Raw genomic sequence first — 10,376 nt, 5'->3', positions numbered from 1 at the left:
TTGTTGCAGAGAAGTTCTCAAACAGAGCCAAGGACCTTTCTGGCTTGGAGGTGCACCAGGAACTACAAAGACACACAGCCAGGACAGTTGGCCCAAAGTGACCAAAGGATGTCCCATACCACAAAGCATCACAATCAGCAACAGCTACGGTGAAGAAGGAAGAAGGGGAGGATGTTCGGCGTGATGGCATTTGCCTTCCCAAGAAACTGTTACATGTGCTGCTGTGCCCTCTTTCTTGGAAGTGGCTAAACATCTGCCTGCCGATGGGAAGTAGTGAATGAATTCCTTGTTCTGCTTTGCTTGTGCACACAGCTTTTGCTTTACATAGTCAACCATCTTTGTTTCAACCCATGAGTTCTCACACTTTTACCTTTCCAATTCTCTCCCCATCCCACCTGGGGTGAGTGAGTGAGCAGCTGTGCTGCCTGCCAGGGCTAAACCTCAACACAAGTGGAAGCACAGTTACTCAGTGGTCAAAGTTTACAGAACATTAAAAGTGAAATTGTAAAAAATAACAACTTTTTTAGTGCAAAGAGTTTAAAACAGACTCATGCCTTTTCTTTTTTTTAATTAAGAGATTTTATGTTTTCTATTTAAAAGCAAAAGAGTTTTCACTCTTAGTGATGAAATGGTCCATGTAATGAGAACTCATGGAATGCTGTAGATCTTCCAGTAAGCATCATGTGTTGGATTTCCCATCCATTTAAAACGTGATCAACCCCCAAAAAGCAGTACAAAAACCTCCCTTGTCCCTACTTGTAAATTGGGAAGCAATTCACATCCTGCCTGGCTTTTCAGTATGGAATTCTAACACTTCAAAGAACTGTCCATTATTTTGTATTTGTATCATGGTTGGTGGCACAAGAAAGCCACAAATTCATTTGCAGTTTCTAAGCACTGCTTATTACAATGCGTAATAGACAAGTTTAACACATATTTAAATCATGGTGTAAGTTTCTCATTGTATGTAAATTACTCCTTAAAAGAGGAGTATGTGATAAAATGCAGTAACTCTAGCTAATTCAGCACTCAGAAAGCATACAAAACAAGCGTAACAGAGATGCCTAAGAGGAAGAAGTGTGGGAAGATAACTCATATATTTAGGGAGAACTGTTAATCTTAAACTCTCTTGTTAGTTATTCATGTCATTGCAGGCTGGGCATTAGGCACTGTTGGAGTGATTGCCATTAATGATGAAACTCAGCCTCTGCAGGAGCCATGGCGCACACACACAGTGCAGCAGCACCTGCAAGTGTGGCTGAGTTTGAAGGACCTGGTGATGTGCTGGGTTGGGCTGGGAGAGTTGGGCGCTGCAGGAAAGGGAATCTGTGGAGATCTGTGCTGGTAGCTTCTGCTTTGACCAGGGAGGTGGCAGGGGAAGGGCCCAGAGTAGGGGGAGGGGGGCTAGGATGAGGCTAGAGCTGAAAAAAGTCAGAGAGGTGAAACTAATTTTCTAACCTCTCTTACCCTTTACTGTAATACTTCTGAGCTCTGTTTACCCAGAAAGACAGGATGAAAGGGAAATGCTTTCTTTCTCTCTTGGCCTTCATCTTTTTCTGTCAGAACAGTTTCTGTGACACCCTTGGCATGGAAGAATACATATTTTTTCAGTTTAAAACTGTGTTTTACCTGCTGAGGTGGGTAGATGCATATAATTGAGAGGTCGGAGGGAAAACATAAACCTACTGTCACAATGCTTGTAACTGGTGCTGCTAATGCCTTCTGTGTTGTTGCTTTCTGCCACAAGGCAGATAACGCTATATTCATTTTACAAGCCAGCACATATTAAAAACGTGCAGGTCACGTTGCCCAGCACCCATCAGTGAACAGTTTATATTACCTGTAAGTTGATTCTCATCCTACACATTTTGAAGAATAACTGCTGAAGTCAATGATTCTCTTGGACAACAGGATTATAGCTTGTGCCACTGCTTAGTTGCTGTTAAATTTGACCCATAGTGTTTTTGGAGATGGATATGCCTACTCTGCTTCTGAATTTAGCTTGCTGTTCTCTTACTAAATAAAAGTCCTGGAGGGACAAAAAGAGACCTCCTTCTGAAATTTAATCCAGATCACATGCATGGTATGGCACAGAACAAGAACCACAGAGTCCTCTGCCAGACCTAGATCTTATAAAATCTAAACATACCAATAATCACAGAGGTTATTTTTAAATGTTTACCATGACTCTCAAAGGCACATACACATTTAACATCTGTATCTTTTTAAAGTGTTATTTATTCTAATATATCACATCTCTGGCAGTAATTTTGTGCTAATTGCTCAGAACATGCTGTCCCTTGGGGATTATAAACTGAAGTATGACATTTACTGTGTTTTTTCAAATTTACACATACCGAATACTCAACTAACCTGACATCATTGGGAGCTCAAGATGGTTGGTGACTGTCCATTTCAATCCACAGGCATGGATTTATTGCCATGAGTCAGAGAAGTAGAATTACCTTTTCATGAGGTTGGCGTGATCTGTCTTTCCATATAAGATGCTACTATGGTAATGTTGGTTGAGTTACTAGGGTGACCTAAAAACATTAACAGGGTGTTTTACACTGAATTCATTTTAAAGGAAACTGGGCATTACCTTCTGTTCCCTTACTAATGCATATACTTACCCATATTTAGAATTGCTCTTTAGTTCTTGAATTTTGGTTACTTGAAATTAGACCCCCAAAAGGATTTAAGCACCATTAAAGTCACTATAATTCCAGCTCTGTTCTGCCTAACCCTACATTTCTGTTCAGCTGGGCATGCACAAACATCAGGATCCATCGTCTGTGGCTGCGCAGACCCATAGCTCCAGCAGTATGCTCTGAGAGGGACTTTGCCAGCCTGCCTGACTGTCAGGACCTGATGTGGCATTCATTCTGTGAGCACACACGCTGGGAGCTGTGTGTGTGTGTTTAGACAGATCGCTTAAGGAATTCACTCTCAAAGGTTTCCTCCATGATCACCATGCAGGTTGCATATGGCAGAGGCATATATGCATATGGCTGAAGACACTGAGAATTCTCTTTAAAATCACAGGGTTCTTTATCAGTGCTAGCAGGGTGGGGTTTTTTCTTTCTTTCTATTTTTTTTTTTTTTAAGGATTCGTATCTGTCTTTCATTCACACGCACGGGAGTAGTATACTAATGCTTTCCTACTTAAGGAGCAGTCTGAAATGCCAGACATAACTGGATATCCTCTCCGCAGCCAGGACACTGATTATAGATATGTCTGTGAACGACAGAACTAGAGGCTTGGCAAGGAGAATAGGGTCCTATAGTGTGTTCAGTGTCTGTGAAAATGCAGAATAAAAGGGTCAGCTATGAAAGAATCTATTTTTTTCTATCTTTGCTTATGACAAGTCAGCTTTTAGAGGGAATCCTGTTTCCAGTATATCATGCATTACGGTTTCTGAACTAGCAGTGTTTTTTCTGTACTTTAGAAAATTATACCTAAACAGCTGTTTCAATAATCATGAATGCTGACAGGGCACTGTTCAAGCAATCTGGATTGCAAGGCAATTAAAAGCATCTTGAAGTACCTGGGGATAAAAAAAAAATAAAAAATAAAAAAAAAATAAAAAAAAAAAAAAAAAAGGAAAAAGAAATGCACCAAATGTCTTTAAATGATGGCACTGTATTTTTGAGAAGAGACAGAAAATGGCCCTCTGATGGGTTCCATGTCCTCCTTCTCTGGTACATGTATTGCCATGCATGGAAAGTATCATTACTCTGAAATTTAAATATGTGTCATATGTGCCATAGTCATTCAGTTGGAGTTTCTATTTTCTTGTTTCGAGGGGAGAGAAAGATGAGAAACCAAAGAAGGGGTTGAATCAAATCTCTCCCCCTGCTTTGCCCCTTATCTTTTCTTTTACAATCATGCAAATCTTACATACAATTGTTTTCACTGCACAGGTCCTTATGCTACTCAAAGACAGTCTAGGTGTACTGGTGACAGCCAAATGTGGGATTGTACCTACTGTCTCCTGGGTCCCTTTATCTCAGAAAACACTTGTCCCTTGAGCCAGTTCTTCCTCCAAGAGGCCTTTCTGAGGTCTGATACCCACCTTTGGTTCCCAGGCGCCTTGGAAATGGTGCCTGAGCTCTGAGAGCCCAGGAGTCAGTGACACAGGAGAAAGATAACGCTGTTTGTACCTCAGGATGGGAGGGTGACGGGCTGCACATGAAGGGCTCCTGCACAAAGGTGCCTGAGATTAAGAGCCAACACCACTCAGTAGTATTGTTTCTCTTTTTACAGATGATGCTAAAAGTAGTCCTCTTCTTAACTTCTGCTAAGATTGCTTTTGCTGCTGTGGTCACAGCGTCCAGGAGGACCTCAGGAGCTAGAAATGTTTCTTCGGAAAGAAGATACTGTCCTTTGTTGAGTTTGTTATTACCTTTTGCTTTATTCTCATCCATGGCTTCTGCCACAGTGACCTATTCTGGCCTAAGCAAGTTTATTTTATCTCCTTTCAAATGTTTTTACAGAATTTTTGCCTGTGGTGAAGAGGATTCAAACATATCTTGCAAAAAAAGACATCAGCTCTCACATTGACTAAAAACATTACCAAAGCACTCACTTTTCCAAATGCATCTATAACACTTTTTTTTTCTTTTTAGTGATTTATTTATTTATTTATTTATAGTGTAGTTATAAATTACATGATACCTTTGTGCTGCACAGACTTTCAGATTCGGTGTAGTCCTTTGCAAACTTTTTGGAACACTAAATGTGTGAATACCTGTTCACTTGGGTTTGTACCTGCAGTTTTCTTCTATAAATAGCTCCTGGGTGAGATTATCCGTGAATTTATGTGCTTGGCAACAGGAATCTTACGTCTATTTGGTGAGCATTTTGTGTAGATATTTTATTGAAAGCTTCTGTTCATGTTTCATACAGAACTGTGCAAACTATCACACATACAGAGAAGAAAAAATGTGATATGTTATCTTATTTGGAAATACTTGGTCACACAATTAGAAGATATTTCATCATTCATGTGTAAGATAGCAGAGTTGAACTTCTGCTTGCACTCTCAACAATGGTATTTCCTGCTTTTGAATACGTATTTGTGCAACTTAATATTTGCTTTAGCTTCCTGCAGAATAGTTTCTCTTCTCTTTAAGGAAACTATTGAGTTGTTGCTATAAACCAGCTTTGGAACATTCTGTACATTTGAGTAACAACTTCTAGAAAGATGGGAGGGGGAGGGTAAGTGCACAGAGGGGCAGGAGAGTCTAAAATGTTTCGAAGAAATTCATATAAAAGTAACAGGAGATAAACGTAAAACTCTTTTTTGCTGTTTTTACCTTGATGCAGAAGGACATGGTATTATTTGAAAGACAGGTAATTTTTAAAATTAATCTCTCTTTTCTCTTGCTATTAATTCTAAGGATTTTTTTTTTCTTTGAACTTAGTATTGGTAACCCTTCAGAATTAGCACTCATAACTGGTTTCTCTAGTCACCCTTTCCTTGGTCCGTGGATGGTTCTGCTGTCAGCAAAGGAATGTGATATGACCAAACCCAGACATTCAAAAATCCTGTTTAAAAGTGTCCCCCCTTTGCCAGCAAACAAACAAACCCCAAATTCCCAGAACATTTGTTCCTAAACACGAAATGCTAACAGTCTAATGCATTGAATACAATTTATTTTCTCTTGGTTTCTGAACAACTTAGTATACACAAGCAATATTTCTAAGGCTTTTCCTAAAGTCATGAGGAATGAGGTTCTCATCCAATAAAATGCTTCCCAGATCTGGGGCTTCAAGAATGCATGATAAAACCACAGGAATTTGCTACAAATGTGGAAGTTACGAGCCCTTTGTGATTCACTGTTGATGGCTGTGGTAGATTAAAACAAGTGAAGAAGTTCTCACCATGCCGGCTTCAGAGACTGATGCTTACCCAAGCAAGGGGAGAAAGGATCCCTATTTCAGCCAACAAAAGTTAGCTGCACTCCATTCAGCAGGGGGACTATTGCATACTCAGTTTTTCCCCAATTATTTTCTCTTATTCTGATCTCAACTCTTAACCAAGCAATTGTCGATGGATTGAGAATTTTGACTGCAGTATCTGTTTGGATAAAATCATTGAATGAATTGCACACGTGCTCTTCTTTTCTGAGGTGTCTTTGCCTTGGTTGGCCAGGATGGATGTCATAAAGTCACAGAATCACAGAATGGTTTGGGTTGGAAGAGACCCTAAAGATCATCCAGTTCCAACCCCCTGCCATGGACAGGGACACCTCCCACCAGACCAGGCTGCCCAAAGCCCCATCCAGCCTGGCCTTGAGCACCTCCAGGGATGGGGCATCCACAGCTTCTCCGGGAAACCTGTCCCAGTGCCTTACCACCCTCTGAGTGAAGAATTTCTTCCTTATATCTAATCTAAACCTACCCTCTTTTAGTTTAAAGCCATTCCCCCTTGTCCTATCACTGCACTCCCTGACAAAGAGTCCCTCCCCATCTTTCCTTTAGGCCCCTTCAGGTACTAAAGGGCTGCTGTAAGGTCTCCTGGAGCCGCCTTTTCTCCAGGCCCAACAACCCCAACTCCCTCAGCCTGTCTTCATAGGAGAGGTGCTCCAACCCTCTGATCATCTTTGCGGTCCTCCTCAGGACTCATTCTAATACTTCCATGTTTTTCTTGTGCCTGGGGCCCCAGAGCTGAACGCAGTGCTTCAGATGAGATCCCATGAGAACAGAGCAGAGGGGGAGAATCACCTCCCTCATTCTGCTGTCCACATTGCTTTAGATGTAGCCCAGAATACAGTTGGCTTTCTGGGCTGCTTGCACACATTGCCGGCTCATGTCAAGCTTCTCATCAACAACCCCCCCCCCCCGGTCCTTCTCCTCAGAGATGCTCTCAATCCATTCTCTGCCTGGCCTGTATTTGTGCTTGGAATTGCTCCAGCCCAGACGCAGGACCTTGAACTTGGCCTTGTTGAGCTTCATGAGGTTTGCATGGGCGCATCTCTCAAGCCTGTCCAGGTCCCCCTGGATGGCATCCCTTCTTCGGTCACAAAAAGAGTGTGTATTTTGAGTATCCAGGAAAAACAACTGATCTATTCTAGTTCTATATGTGGGTAATTCACAAGTTAACGCCTATAGGGAAAATTGATCCTGGCATCGTTTATAAAATGTTGGGCTTGAGTTTATCCTTATTACTCAGGAGGGAGATTTTGTGGGTTATGATAGATCGTTCCATTGCACAAGCCCCGATGCCTGGCAGTCATCAAAAAAGCAAATCGAATTTCTGGAATTATTAGGAAAGGAACAGTGAACACCAAGTTCCCACTGTATTAACCCATGACATGACTACAGCTTGAATACTGTGTGCAGTTATGGTCTCCTTATCTTAAATCCTTGGAAAAGACACAGGCCTTTCCTAGAAAAAATGGGTAACAGGAATGACCATGGGAGTGAAATAGCTACTAAAAAAAAAGGTGACTAAATAGGCTGGAATTCTTCATTCTGAAAGAGAAATGATCACAAATCGCGTGGAGAGCATGGGTAAGCATTGACCCTTCCAGTTCAAGGATGAGCAGCTGTCAGGTGGAGCTGCAAGGAATCGGGTTGAAAGAAACAAAAGGAACAGTTTTCTCATCAGTGGTAACATCCCTATGGAACATGCCACCAAATGTACTGCAGATGTTGGTGTTGTAGATGAGAAACTGGGCAAATACTTGAGAGAAAGACCCTGACAAGAGTTACTATCTAAAGGAATCATGTCAAGCTTGTGTGACTGCTGAGCTGAAAACAGACTGTGGGAAAGCACCCAGGGGAAGTATACTTGCCCTGTTCTTGTTCTTCCCTGTTCTTGGTCACTGCCGTAGAAATAAAATGGGTCGGGAAGGACCTTTGTGCTGAACCTGTGACGCTGCTTGTAGAGAAGCCAGGCAGCTGCTCAGCAGGCAGCTCTGGGACATATGCTGACCTGAGGAGCTGAACGATACCCGAGCTGGTGTAAATGAGCTACCTCAGATGCCAGGAGCAGCCAGTCCTCTGGCTGCATGGAGGGCTCATCCTCCCGGTGCCATCAATTAGCCTGTGCTGAGTTTCTTGCTGTCATCGCTGGGTTGTGCCCAGTACAAAGCCAGCTCGTATAAAAGTCTTGCTATACCACACTACTTGCTGTGTGGACATACCCACAATCTAAGTGGGTACAGCGGTGCACCAATTATTTTGGTGTAGTCTGCAAATATAAAGCTGTTAAATTCTCAGAAGTGGGGAAAAGGATTCCAGCTTCAACTCTCACTTTGTTTCCCTTTCCTATTTACTCATTTCACAGTTCTAATAATTTTTCTGAGTGTCAGCTCTAGTATGCTTAGCTTGGAATCTGAAAATCATCAGCTGTTTTTTGTTTTGGTTCCTGCATCACTGTCAGCACTAGTAAAGCCATGCAGCCTGAACTGATGCTGTATCAGGAATAGAATCTGGCATATTCTCTTTAAACTGCGATGGCTCCGAAGATCTAATAGAAGTGAAAATTAGTAAATAACTATTTTTATCACTAAAGTCAGCAGTTGTGACTCAGAGTGTCCACTAGGGAAATGAACTTTGAGCAATAAGATTTTTTTTAAATATTGTCACTCTTCATCTTAACTACACTTTAAAAAGAAATGATGTCCATTTCATAAACAAATCTGACATTGATGCCTTTATGAGCTAGTGAAGAATGTTACTAAGTATTTCTATGTAAATTAATATTCTTGAACATTTTCATCTTGTGATTCTCAGGGTCTCCAGCTGGGGGCACTGGGCAAACATAGAAACATGGCAATGGCCAGACTGAATGAGACTAGTATCTAGTCCTGTGTGCTGCTCACAGTTGAAGAAGAAAAAAATGGATGAGATACAATTGCCAGTCTGGATTTTTATATATATATATATATATATATATATGTATATATATTTAAGATGACGTAGATTTAGTGCTTAAAACTCTTTTCTAACTGACAACTGTACAGTTTTATTTTCATTACCCATAAATCATCCAGTTTCTTTGGCAAAACTAATAATAACTGTGACTTTAATGCCACCCCCCCTTAAGCAATAACTTCAGATTCTTGATGGGACCAGGCAGAAAAGTTATTTTACATTTCAATTTGTTACCATTCCGTTTCATTAAAAGAATGTCTAGAGTGAATCCCTGGCTTTGCCTACCTCCAATGTTACACTCAATTACATCAAGGGAAGAGAGAGAAAAAAGCAGATGTACCTTATTAGTGTATAGGGTAAAACTAAGTATGCTTTGAGGTCTGCATGGGCCTGTACACACACAGATTTAGTGTCTAAGACAAGCCCTAAGGAGAAGATACAAAGTATTATTTAGCTCACAGAATATTAATTATTCTGTTAGCAAGATGTCATAGAGACCAGTCGCTCGTGTAATAGGATGATTTCAAATGATATCATCTAAGGAAAATATTATAAAATACCAGTTCAGGAATTCATTACCCTAATTTTGTTGATAAGATTTTCTAAAACAAGACAGGCAGATGATCTACAAATTTGCAAAATTGGAAGTGAATAAAGTATTCAAAACTAAAATTTGATAACAAGTATAAGAGAATGCATGAAAGGGTGAATATACATGTTGGCACTGCAGATCTGTTAATGGATATACCGATAAGAATAAGCATTCAACATTGCCAGGTTATAGTAGTCTAGATCTTCCTTCCAGCTGATATTTTTAACTAGATTTTGCAATAGCGCAGTGGATTTCCTGGTCCCTGTAGCTCCTGGCCTTCTATCTGACCTCTGTGTTACAAGTTATGACTGCTTGCAAAGGATTGAAGCCAAAAGTTTTCGTCCACATCACCGGCTGTCAAAACACAGGGACTTCTGTCTGGGTGTAGATACTTAGTTTTGGAAAGGCAGGATAGAACATTTTGTTCATCTTTCCTCATGCTTCCACACACACACACCCGCACACACAAACACACACACAGAAACAAGCCAAAGCCCTATCTGTGCAGTACTGCTTCAGTATTTTCCATATAACCATAGAAAGCAATCAATAAAGCAAAAGTATTAAACCCCTTAGGTAATCAGAAAGCTGAAATAACTATCAGCTGGTGGGTTGCAAGGTTTAGAATGATTCAGGAGTTCTAATTTCCAGTGCTTTAATCTAAACCCTAGGACGCAAATAAGAAATTAGCTGGAATTCATGATCAACCTTGTAAAGACAAAGCTTTGTTTACACCTTGACAATCAGTGAACAGTACCAATTTCATTTGATAAGATGCTTATTGTTGAAAACCTAAAAGATGTGCCTGTTTTTTCTAAATATATATATATCTTAATGTTTTTTTTAAGCAGATGAAGTTGCTCCTGGACCTGGAAGCTTAGAATGAATTAAATGACA

This window comes from Anser cygnoides, chromosome 3 (genome assembly GCF_040182565.1).
Source record: "Anser cygnoides isolate HZ-2024a breed goose chromosome 3, Taihu_goose_T2T_genome, whole genome shotgun sequence".
NCBI classification, from domain to species: domain Eukaryota; kingdom Metazoa; phylum Chordata; class Aves; order Anseriformes; family Anatidae; genus Anser; species Anser cygnoides.
Note: the sequence above shows the minus strand (reverse complement) of the source record.